The sequence below is a fragment of the Aegilops tauschii genome, chromosome 5, assembly GCF_002575655.3.
Source record: "Aegilops tauschii subsp. strangulata cultivar AL8/78 chromosome 5, Aet v6.0, whole genome shotgun sequence".
Lineage (NCBI taxonomy): Eukaryota > Viridiplantae > Streptophyta > Magnoliopsida > Poales > Poaceae > Aegilops > Aegilops tauschii.
Window position 1 is genome coordinate 175,337,146 of NC_053039.3, and position 13,034 is coordinate 175,350,179.

Sequence of the window (13,034 nt, forward strand, 5' to 3'; positions counted from 1 at the left end):
TAGTTCACCGGAAAGCCATGGTGCGCCGCAAGATCACTTACTACAAGATGTTGACGCCGGAGCGCCGCGCAGAAATCACGGCGGCGGTCGGCGCCATAGACCTCCGTTCCCAAGCTCGCTTTGCGGCGGGCCAATCCCCGGGTTCTCTAGAGCCAAGCTACGAGGAGGAGGAAGCCGATCCAATGTTCATGGCGGAGGTTGCGGTGTAGAAGGCCCCTGATGGGTATGAGACGATGGACGTCGACTTCGTGCCGGCGTCCGAGTCCCCCATGGTGTAGGCGGACCAGCGGTTCAACATGGCGATACTAAAGGAGGACCGGGAGGTAGAGGCTCAACTCGACGCGGAGCGCGCGCATGCCGCTGCCATCGAGGCTCTCCTGCAGGCGGAACCGGATGTCGTGGATGTGAACCGGGCGGCGGAGGCTCAACTTGAGGCGGAGCGCGCGGATGCCGCTGCCATCGAGGCCCTCCTGCAGGCGGAACCGGACGTCCTAGACTTGAACCGGGCGGCAGAGGCTCGACTCGACGCAGAGCGCGTGGATGCCGCTCTCATCGACACCCTCCTGCAGGCGGAACCAGACGTCCTGGACTTGAACCGGGCGGCGGAGGCTAGACTCGACACGGAGCGTGCGGATGCCGCTGCCATCGAGGCCCTCCTACAGGCGGAACCGGACATCCTCGACTTGAACCGGGTTGTGCTCTCATCCGTGCAGAGCACCCGCACACTCCGCTTGAACGAGTAGCTGGAGGCCGAGGACAACCACGGTGCGGAGACACACGTCGGCAGCGACGGCTGGTTCGCGCCGGCAGCCAAAGACGACGAGGCTGTCTCTTTCCGCGAGCAGTGATAGTTTTTCTTTATGTTGTTGTTTTTATGGACCTTTTGCTGTGTAAAAACATATATTTGTTATGCAAGTCGCCTGACTTGGGTTAGTCTACCATTTCAGGCGGTTGGATGAATATCCTACGTCTCCTAACCCTTCTTTCCTTCTTCCTCACCTCTTCTTCTTCCCCAACAGACCACCGCACGGGCCGTACGGATACTCCACAACATGCGGTTGGATAAACATACTCTATGAACGAAAATTATGTGTCAGTGATAGGATGGCTGAGTTTGGATTGTTCACATGCGACAACACGTGTCAGTGAGGGTGCGTTCCCTTGGTTGGGTTTGCGGCGTGCAGGAGCGACTGTGTGAGGGTGCGGTGCGACCGCGGCGTGCAGGAGCGACCGTGTGAGGGTGCGGTGCGACCGCGACAGCCGTGCGCAAGTGTACCTCCTTCTCATTTTGAAAACTTTAGGCAAGCTTGGCAAAAATGTGTGGTGAAGTTTGGCAATGCAAGGCCTAGACCCAAACAGGATAAGTACGTACGTACTAGGAGTACTAGTGTTAAAAAAGAAAGGCGGGGTTTTCCTTCGCAGGATTTAATCAATACAAATCCTCGTTTCACGTGTCAATTAATGCGTATTTTTCTCTCCAAAGACCAAAGAGCTAACCATCTCACTCCTCATCGCTTGATTAATGTAGCACCATGCAAACCAACCTTCTCACTTCCGCATGCATGCAGGGGATATTAATGTCCTTGGTTGCTAACCGCATCAATTTTGCCTCGATTAGTGTTAGTGGCCCTTTGCAAATTGTAATTTTGATATACTGGCCTTGTGTACAAAAAAATGGAGGTAGTAACTATATTTGACTTCCTTCCCCATTGCGGTCACGTCGACGATATCTTTTTTTGGGTGGTTTGGCGAAGTGCGTTCGACGGAGAACACCATTGAGGGAGACCACGGTAAGTCGTTCGGAAGTGCCGCCTGCAAGCCGAGACAACCGCCTTATTTGCATCCAGGAAGTCCTTTACTAGTACTACTAGGAGTACTAGTGCGGTGAGATGGTTTCTTGAAGAAGACGATGGAGAAGCGGAGTCAGCGAAGAGTGAAATGATGGTTGCTTCGTCTGTGCTTTTGTTATTTGACGCCTCACTGCTTTGTGATTTGTGATAGAAGGGACAGGGGAGTAGACTCCGTGCTCTATACTGTACTACATGCGTCCAAGCATGGGAGAAAGAGGAGAGACGTTGCATTTTTCTATTCCTTCAATCAATCAATCAGGGAGCTTCGGTTCCATCCTTTTGGCTTTGGCAACACCGTCCATAATGGTTCCCACGATGCCAAAAGCTATTTTCACATTTGGCTACACATTGTGGATGCCCTTATGCGTACCACTTGGTTTTGCTCCTGTGTGCTATCTATACAAATCTCAATTATATTGATCTAAAAAATTATAAAATCAAGATTAGTAAAAAGGAGGTGATTTTGCCGCGCGGATGGTGGGGGAGGTGTCTTATTTGAGCAATGCTACATCCACGTAATGGTTTACGTAAAGTTACGAACTGATGTGATGTGGGACTATTTGATTGGATTAAAGGAGAGGATTAGGCCCACCCGACCTGAAAATCAGGGGGGCATATATAGATTAGATGGAAAGTATACGTAGCAGCTACGTAGCCCTTTGTAAGTCTAGGATTAGGCTTCTTATTTTCGGAGGACGTTGTCCTGTTGGTTTGCTAACATGCGGTCCCACGTGTCAGTGCTTTACCAAGCCGATCCGTGTCCCACATGAGGCAGAACAATGGCAGAAGCAACACGTGGTTAAGTTGAAGAAGATGAGGGAGAAGCGGATTCAGCAACGAGTGAAATGATGGTTGCTTCGTCCCTCCAACTTAACTGCGGGAAAGGTGCAGCTTTGTGATTTGACGCCTCATTGCTCATTACTACACCGGCGCCATGACTGGGGTGCTTCACCCCGGCTGCTCTGCACTGTATTCCGGTATGGCCCGTGGACCCGGTAGCTTGATGTCCCACATGTCGGCGAAAGGGACTAGAAGATTTATGAAAGCGAGCGCTCCATTCTTACGATGGAGGAGTAGACGACACGACGGCCAAGTGAACTGTCACTTGTACTGTATAGTACTATAGTTTTGCTGTTTCGCACGATCCATCGGTACAAACCCGATTAAACAGGAAAGGGCGGGATTTTTCCCGCGCGGTAGATGATACTGGCCATACATTTCGAAGGCAATTTTAATGTATGCAAACTGAATAATTATAAGTAACAATATGATATCTAGTAAAACTAAAAACACATATGATTTATTGTGTTAGAGTGTAGTAGTAGTGCTGTATTGCATAGTTGTTAGATGTAACATGCGAGAACGTGTAGAGATGTAGTTTTGAAGGGCCTACAGAGAGAAAAGCGTAATACGGTCACCGAACTTCAGAATAAGTTGATTACGGTCACTATATACGTTTTGCGGTGATTATACGGTCACTTGCTCACAGTTCAGCATCGGATTGCACTCTGTTGACCGGCCAAATAGTCTGCGTGGCGCCATGTTGACTAGTTAAATTGACCACGTTCCTTGTGGGTCCCACCTGTCAGTTCGCATCGGCAAAAGGTCAGATAAACACAAATTTACGCAGGCGCAACAAGGCTCCAACCCGTGCGCGGGAATCACCTGGTTGTGTATGTGTCTGTCAGGGCCTGATGTGTGCGCATGCACGTGTAGGTTGAGCACTTGAGCGTGAGAGTGTGTGTTGGTCGTGTGGTGTACTGGTGTGTGCATGCATGCGTGCGTGTGTGCGTGAGAGTGTTGCGTGCGTGCATGTGAGTGTTGCGTGCGTGCGTGGCTGCGTGTGTATGTGTGAGTGTTGCGTGCGTGCGTGGGTGCATGTGTTTGTGTGAGTGTTGCATGGATGCAGTTCGTGTGCATGCGTGCGTGTGTGTATAATCACCACACCAGCTCCTGTGTGTTAAAACAGACGGCTCAGCATACCAATACAAGGCCACCTTGTCCGTTGTGCCCGCGGTCATGACTTCGAACCACCGTCCAAATATTTTTTTTGTCGTTTGTTTTCATTCTTACTAGCAAGATGCCCGTGTGTTGCACGTAACATCAAGATGCATTTTGTATGACTTGTTTATCTTGTGAGAGAAAAGGATGAACGAGGGAAGGCCTTATTTGCAAATGTGGAGAGGTGTGTGGGTACCTTTTTGCAAAATTGCCATAGTTTCTTTCCTATCCGTCGGATATAAATCGGACGGCCTATATTGCAGGATGGCAGGCAGACCATCATCACCAACTCTGTTTTTATAAGAGTGTATTTTATGTATTTTATAAGAGTGTAGATGTAGAGTATATACAAGTCGACAGGTGGGCACGATGGTAGTGAGATAATGTGATGCAACACTAGAGGTGCCACGTGGAGCGTTTAACTGGTCAACTAGTCATGTCATGAGCAAATACAGAGTTGTACGGTGAGCCCGTGACTGTATAATAACCACTAAACGTAAATGGTGACCGTAATGAGTGGATTCTGAAGTCCAATGTACGTATCGTGCTTTCGCTTCAAATACAATGATCATCATTGCATATATCGCGAGAGAAAGATGAAACATGCGTGAATTTTCTGGGGGCTTACTTTTAGAGGACCTGGAGATAGTTTTGTGTGCATACGTGAAAGGGGCGTACAGGGGGGGTATGAGATGGAGAGAGAGATGCTCTTCGTTTCTCTTTATTATGACTAACTTTGTATATAATATAAAAATATACAAATTCACAGTGCGGAATAAATATCATTGTGGGCACCATGCAATGCAAATTAGCGTTCGTACTCCTCCATATAACTTTGTAATGTTGTATATATGTAGAAACTCTAAAATAATTTTTTGGCCACACTTTATTCAAAAGGAATGTTGTATGCGAAATAGTGAAGAGAGGGCTTTTTAGATCAATGGGGTACGTGATGTAACATGTGTGAATGTGTAGTTGATGCATTTGGCGGGGCCTAGATAGAGGGGCCGATGGGGGGGCGTGGGAGAGATAGCACGAGAAATGAGAGTGGTCTAGAGAGAGAGAGACGAATATGACGTCACGACAAGAGATTCCATTCCCTTGAGTGTGTATATGCAAGGGGGAGGGAATAGAGGCACCAGGAGAAATTTTCTGTGTGTTTGGTGTTTGTGTTGGTATGTGTGGGTGTGAGAAGATAATGAGACATGGGGGCAGAGGGTGTGTCACCGCGTGAGGTCCGGTGGGTCGAGGTGAGGCCCTTCGTTCGGTTCCGTCCTGCGCCACATTGGTTGGCCCGTGATGAATATAGGAAGACCCATGGATGACTAGTCGTACAAGACAAAGATATCAGAATTGTGAAGGACTCTGTGTCCACTGACAAAGCCGGCTAGGATTTGTAACCCTAGGTTCTCGGACTAAGGCAACCCCTTTATCTCTGATATTACTATTCATCCAACCTATCTTTAAGGGGCATCCTACAGAATGCTCTACTAGAATCATACTCGTCGATTAGGAAGAGAGGTGTGAGACAATGCGTGAGAGACAGGCGTAAAGATAATGTGGGTACATGAGACACGTAGGCAGGTCCATGTATATAGAAAGGGTCGATGAGGATTGTGCGTGTGTATGTTTGCGAGAGGAAGAGTGCTTGTGATAAAGGTTAGTGAAAACAGTTGTAAATGGTTACGAGAGGGAGGGAGGGTTATATCTAGAGCATGTGTGCGAGAAAGACACCTCGGGAGAGAGTGTGTGAGCATGTGTGAGAGACCACTGGTGAAGAGTGAAACTACACGTAAAAGACTGCTCTACACATTGATTAAATATATAAATTGTATCCAAATATTAGGATGGGATCATGATATTTGCAATTCGCGTAAGGAGCGGTCATTGATCCATCAGACATCTAGATTCTATCGAATTTGAGCATGTCTATGTTATTATTCGACACAATTGATCCACATAGTTAGTATTTTAAACTCCAGAAAATGCATCGCTTTAGCAATCGAATATAAACGTGAGTATAGTTCATGTTGTGTGTGTAAAGCACATTATACAGACGAAAGTTACACAGTGGACATTATAAATAGCTACCTATGAACTAGCATACATTTGAATTCAACTTAAGGTGGTTTAAAAAATCGAATTCAACATGAAGTCCATTCAATTATTTGAATTTGATATCATGGCATTTGTAAACCATACCTAAATTATGGGGGCACCAATCTTTGCTCTGATTTTGTACATAATAGCATATGTAGTCGTGTACAAAATAGATTCAAATTTAGCTCCCCCATTCCAAAGTAATCGTAGTTATAGGATTTTCAAGTGTCAAAATTTCAAAAATAATCGGATAATTTAATGAGGTTTTCAAACATACAAGGTCAAATATAACGTTGTCTATTTAGGTCAATCCTCATAGTTCAAGAGTACTCTAAACGTGAATGCTTGTGTTTCAAAATTTCGAACGAAGCGCCAAAAGAGCCTCTACTCACCCGAAACCGCGTGAGACCAATGTTTGGTAGTACAAGGAAATTACTTTTCTAATAACTCTGACCCGTGAAACCTACCGGCCCGACGTCCAAAGGTCTAAACCGGGGTAGGTTTCTAGCTTCATCTAGACGCCACGCAACCGCATCCGAAAAACATTCATACACAATGGCCGCCTAAGCACACATGCGCGCGGCCGAAATCGCTCCCGCCCACTATTTGGGACACTTGGGATTACCATCCTACCCCCGACCCACAGTAGGTCTGAAATTTAAGAGGGGGGCAAAGTTTGTACTTTCCCCAAATTTCAAACAGGCGCGTCCCATCTTCTGTTCAAAAAAGCCAAAAACAAGCGCGTCCTAGACCGAAACATGGTTCCCCCCACCCGTCCGATTCCCCATTCGTACTCCGTGGGCGCCAAAACTACCTCTCCATCAGCCGCGAAGCCCCGACGTCCTCCGTCCGCCACCCCATCCCACCCATCAACCACCGCCCTCATCCATCACGCCGGAGCCGATACCCCGACGTCGTCGTCCACCGCAACCTCAACCGCAACGCCCTCCACGGCTAGTAGTTGAAGCCGAGGCCGAGCCGTCCGTACCCGAGCCAGTTCAACCACGCCGTCCTGCGCCTCACCGCTACCGCTCCAACTTCGCCACCCTCCACCGCACCGGAGCTATTCCTGCTACGCCGTCCTTTGCCGCCTCGGATCTGCTTCCCCTCCGCCGACATACGGCCACGGCAACACAGTCAACAATTTGGCCATGGGTTCTTCCAAGCCTGCACCCTCCAGAACATCGGTTTCCCCAGTAAAAAGAAGAAGATTGACGCGACATGTGGAGGTGACCACCCCGGCAACCGAAAAAGGTACTCCTCTTCCCTTATTCGTGCAAATCTTACGTCTCTCCTTGCACGGTATTCATCCCACATAAGACACTAGTTGACCGCTTCTTCTTGATACTAGATGTTCCTAGTAACTCGCGATGCACAAGGTTTCTCCTCATATACTATTTCACCTTAGCTAGAGGTCCGTCGCCCCCCTGAATTTCAATTTCTGGCCAGTTGATTCCCAATTAACGGAAGCATTCCCTGGCGTAACAGGCACTAGTATGCCTATTCTACCGGGGAAGCAGCGCCTTGGTGTTTATCTTAGGGGCGTGTGCGGCCTAGAGCTACTGGCGCCCGATCTGGAGGTCGGCTTGGATTAAAGGGATGGCCTGGGGGCGCTGCCAAGCACGGCGGTGGTATGAGGTCGATGGGAGGGCGGGGCGGCGGAGGCAGGGGTCTGGGCCGGTGGTCGCTGGCGGTTCAAGAAAGATCGTCAACAGTGACTGGTGGGAGGTAGACGAAGGCCATCTGCCCGTTCCTTATAGATCGGACGGTTCTTTAAAAAAATCGACTGACCTATTTATTTTCAGTCGACTGTTATCTTAGATATGACCACATGTGGTGGTGTGCTGGAGGAGTACCTGCATTTCCTGTGCTCATATATTACAAAATCACACGGAGTAGAATCTAATTTTGTTTGCCATGCAATGTTGTAGAGCTATCATATGTCTCCTGTCATTTATTTTTCAGCCACCTGCTATCTGCTACTTTTACAGTGCACTAGTTCTGCACACACTTCACCCTTACTCTCACTATTGTGTTTTTATGCAAGGGTATTTCAGACTCTGCTGCCATGAGAGAAGCCAAAAAGGAAAGAGAGAAGTCGCTCCAGCTTCGTATGCGGGTAGGCAAGACACGTTACAGTGCTATAAAGGGTGCAGTGTCAGAAGGTGGAGACGGTAAACGTAGCTCTGGAGTTGATGACCTCGCTCGCAATGAACCACCATGCCAGGTGCTTGCTTTAACTTCGCGGTGTCATATGTGGTTGCATGTTCCATATGGTGTCTAGCTTGTATTCGAAAGGCCGAAGTCGGTAAGATAAGGAAAGATATTTTTTACATGAACCACCATCCCGTGAGCACCAGAAGACAAATACCTAGTCAGGGCACTGGCCGAGCCAGTGACAAGCCCAGCAAAGATAGGCATCACCTGGAAGCCAACTAAAAAGCTGCGATGGTGGCGAAGCAGCCCGCCTCCCACCAGGCTCTCAAGTCCTAGATGATCATGCTCACCACTCCAGCCGGATGTCTAGCTTGTATTGCTTCCAATTTGGTTAAATAACATCTGCTTAGCTTACACATTATACCTTTGAATATGAAATGCATTTCTGTTTTTGGTACATACTAGTACATCTGTGTATTAACCATGTTCTTACATCAAACTAATGTTCTTGTGTATCCCTCATCAATCACTTATGATGAGGCAGGTAGGCAAGGGGACTACTCCTCATTTAAAGAATGCAGCGTCAGCCTCCTGACATGATTCTCAAGAAACAGAAATGCTAGATGAAGATAGTGAACGCAGCTCTGTAGTTGATTACAACATTTCCCCTACACTAGCATCGCAGGTGCTTGGTCTAACTTGGCAGCGTGATATGTGGTTGCATGTTGCATATGGTGTCTAGATTGTAATTCTTCCAATCTGGTTAAACTGCATGTGCTAGTAGCTTATACATTATACCTATTAATGTGACATGCCTTCCTGTATTTAGTACATAGTACATCTGTCTATTAAGCATGTCCTTACATAAAACTATTTTTTTGTATCCCGCACCAATCAACATGACGAGACACCTTTAGTATATGCAGTGCGATATTAGTTGCATCTTTCATATGATTTATAGCATGCGCTGCTTCTAATTTGTTGAAATTCCATTTATGATGGACGCTTTTAACTTGGCAGAGTCATATTGGTTGCATCTTTCATGTGGTGTCTAGCTTGCATTGCTTCTTATTTGCTGGAATGGTTCCTGCTTAGTTTACACAAACAGTTGTGAACATGCCATGCCGTCCTGTTTTTGTACATATTCCATCCTGGTATCATATGTTTGCCTTACATCAAAGTAGTGATTGTCAGTATCATGCATGAATGAGTTCTGAAGAGAGAATTTTATTACTTTGTCCAGGTACATCTTATCCACGCAAATGATTGTGTCGTTCTCGTCTGACGGGATGGAAATGACCACTACTAGTGAAAACCTTATACACAGAATATTAGCAGCAGTGCGGTACAAAAAGAGGCGCTACTGCTAATTATCAGTAGCGCAGGATAAAGCAAGCGCAACTGCTACTCACTTAGCAGTAGCGCGGCCCAGTGGAACCACGCTGTCATGAAAATCGACCGATAGTACCCGCCACCCTAGGTTTAGTAGTAGCGCGCTCTTGCTAACTGTGCTACTAATAAAGTTATAGTAGTAGCGCGCTTTTTTTGGGCGGCGCTACTGCTAATTTTGAAACTGGCCACATGGCGGGCCCCGCTTACCACTAGCGTGTGTGCTCGAAGCACGCTGCTTCTATGTTCTTAGCATTAGCGTGGTTTACGACCCGCGCTATTGCTAAGACGCAACATAATACCACCTTTTCCCTCCCCCTCCCTCTCCCCCATCCTCTCTTCCTCACTTTCCCCTACCTCCCACCTCCTCTCTCCCTCACTTTGCTTCTTCCTCACTACTTCTCCCCCCATTACTCTCCCTCTTCTACCTACCTTTCTCTCTCTTTATTACTCCTAGCTAACTACACCACCTCCATTAATGCATCTCCTTTCTCTTTTTCCTTCCCCCTCCACTAGTTGAAGTTGTCTCGTCCCAAATTAGCATTTAGTGAAGTGACCTATGTACCCACTAACTAGATCTAGCCTTGTCAAGAAGAGCTTTGTCCACTTTTGATCTCCCTAGTACATGCATCCATCTCCACCGCGTGTGCTCGATCTCGAGAGATAGGTGTTTAAAAGTTCATACTTTTGCAAGAATGAAAATATGTGTATGTGTGTGCGATATGACATAATTGGGCGATATGATGGAAATTGTGTGTGTGGCATGAGTTGACCCCGAATTGTGCTTGTGAGTTGCCTATGTTTCACCGAAATGTCGATTTATTTCCGTTTCCGCGAATTGTGGGCAAACTCTAGATCTATATGTCCTATTTTTAGGGAAGGTCATGCCGAATTTTTTGTGACTTTGATGCATGCACACATTTTTATAATCAATTTGTTTATTATCACCGTGCAGGCGTTTATGATGGTCAGTGGAACGATGGTGGACAGGTGGTTGCGGCCGGCGGTGCAGGACATGAAAGAAAATAACCAGACAGAGGTTTTATATCCGTGTCGAAGATGCAAAGGAATAGTTTGGATCGACCCCTATGATGATGGTCGTGCCGAAGCGCACCTGCTCATGACTGGTTTCATGGATAGCTATACTCGGTGGATAATTGAAGATGAGGGTGATGATGTTGAGGACGCTGATGGGGTAGGCAATGACGACACAGGGCAAGACGAAGAGATGATCGATAATGGCGGCGGGGAAGAGGCTGGACATGGCGGCGGAGAAGGGGCCGGACATGGCAGAGGAGAAGGGGCCGGACATGGCGGCGGAGAAGGGGCCGGACATGGCGGTGGAGAGAACATGCACTCCACGCTGCAGAGTTCATCAGTACTAAGTTCAATCGTGCGGGACCCTCATGTTCAAGCACTGCAGCAACTGGTGGTAGACTCGAACACTCCATTGTATGATGGTTGCAATCCTTAGGTGATCCGCTTGAGTTTCACGCTCCAACTCCTGAAGACGAAGGCTACAAACAAATGGACCGACACTAGCCTCGATGAGCATCCCAAGTACCTAAAGGATGTTCTTCCCGCGGGGAATCTATGTCCAGTGTGGATGAGGCCAAGAAGATCGTGTGCCCTCTTCATCTGCCGTACATTAGATACCATGCATGCATCAACGATTGCATAATTTATCGGAAGGAGCACGCGGAAAAAACAAGCTGTCCGGTGTGCAGTGCTTCTCGATACAACATAGTCGGGAAGAAATCTCCCCAGAAAGTTGTATGGTACTTACCGATCACTCCCCGTCTCCAGCGGTATTTCGTAGATCCCAAGTAAGAAAAGCTCATGCGCTGGCACCCGGAGAGGAAGAAGCCCGACGATGGAGATGATCCGAAGCTGAGATATGTCAAGGATGGAAGCCAGTGGAGAGCGTTGAACGGCTTCTATCGGTATTTCGAACGTGATGCAAGGAACATCGTGCTCGGCGCATGTACCGATGGCATGAATCCATTTGGCAATGAGGACACCAACCATAGCACATGGCCCGTGTTTGTATGGATCTACAACCTCCCCCCCCATGTTGTGCATGAAGTCGAAGTACATTCACATGAGCATGCTGATTCAAGGGCCGAAACAACCAGGAAATAATATTAATCTGTATATGGGGCTACTTCAAGAGGAGTTAGAGACATTATGGAAAACACCGGCCAAGACATGGGACGCCAGCAAAGTGAGTATTTCTACATGAGAGCCGCATTGATCACGACAGTGCACTACTATCTCGGTTACGGATATGTCACAGGCCAGGTGCGCCAAGGATATTGCGGATGCACGCGGTGCATGGATGATACGACATCTCAGCAGTAACGTCAAGGAAAGATGGCAGGTCAGGGAAAATCGTGTACATGGGGCATCGAAGATGGCTAAATCAGGACGACCCGTGGAGAAACCATGGAGATCTATTCAATGGTCACGCTGAGCATCGAGGACCTCCACGTAAGCGGAGCGGCGCCGAAATCGATGAGCTATTGAAAAACTGGGATCAGTGCCCCATGCCGGGAAAGACGATGAAAAAGGCGTCGGAGCCGGTGCTGAAGGTATCGAAGACGAGGTTTGTGTTCTGGGACTTGGAGTACTGGCACAAACTCGACACACCTCATTGCCTTGATCAAATGCATATTTGCAAGAATGTCCTCGAGAGCTTGCTTGCGACACTGATGAACATGCCGGATAAGACCAAGGATGGGCCGAAGGCAAGAAAAGACTTGCAATATTTGTAAATCAGGGAAGATCTGCACATGCCGCCCCGTAAAAAGTCAGACGAGACAGAGACGGAGACAGAGGCGCGAGAGAAGAAGGGCAAAAAAAGTAAAGGAAGATGATTATTGCCCCCCTTCTTGCTTCAACTTAAGTCAGGCTGAGATCGATCACTTCTTTAAGTGCCTTACCGGAGACAAAGTTAGTTCCGGTTACTGTGGCAAGATAAGCAGATATCTAGAGACGGACAAGAAAAGGTTCAGTGGGATGAAGTCCCATGACTGTCATGTGATGATGACGCAGATACTACCTGTTACCCTTAGAGGGATAATGGAAAAGCACGTCCGCGACACGCTTATTGGTCTCTGCAACTTTTTCGACGTCATCTCTCGAAAGTCGATGAATGTGAAGCAGCTCCGAAGGCTACAAGAAGAGATCGTTTTAAATGAGCTTGAGATGTACTTCCCGCCCGCGTTCTTTAACGTCAATGTGCATCTGTGTGTCCATATTGTGGATGGCATAATAGAGCTGGGGCCGTCATTCCTGCACAACATGATGCCGTTTGAGAGGATGAATGGGATCATCAAAGGATTCGTTCGTAACATGTCCCGTCCAGATGGAAGCATCGTTCAGGGCTATCTGACACAAGAGTGCATCTCTTTCTGCGAGAATTTTCTATATGGCGCAGACCAGCCGCCTGGTGTTGGTGTCGGTTTGCCTGTTAACAGGCACGATGGGAGGCTCGAAGGAGAATGTCACTCCAACGGTCGCAGGGAACTGCACGTG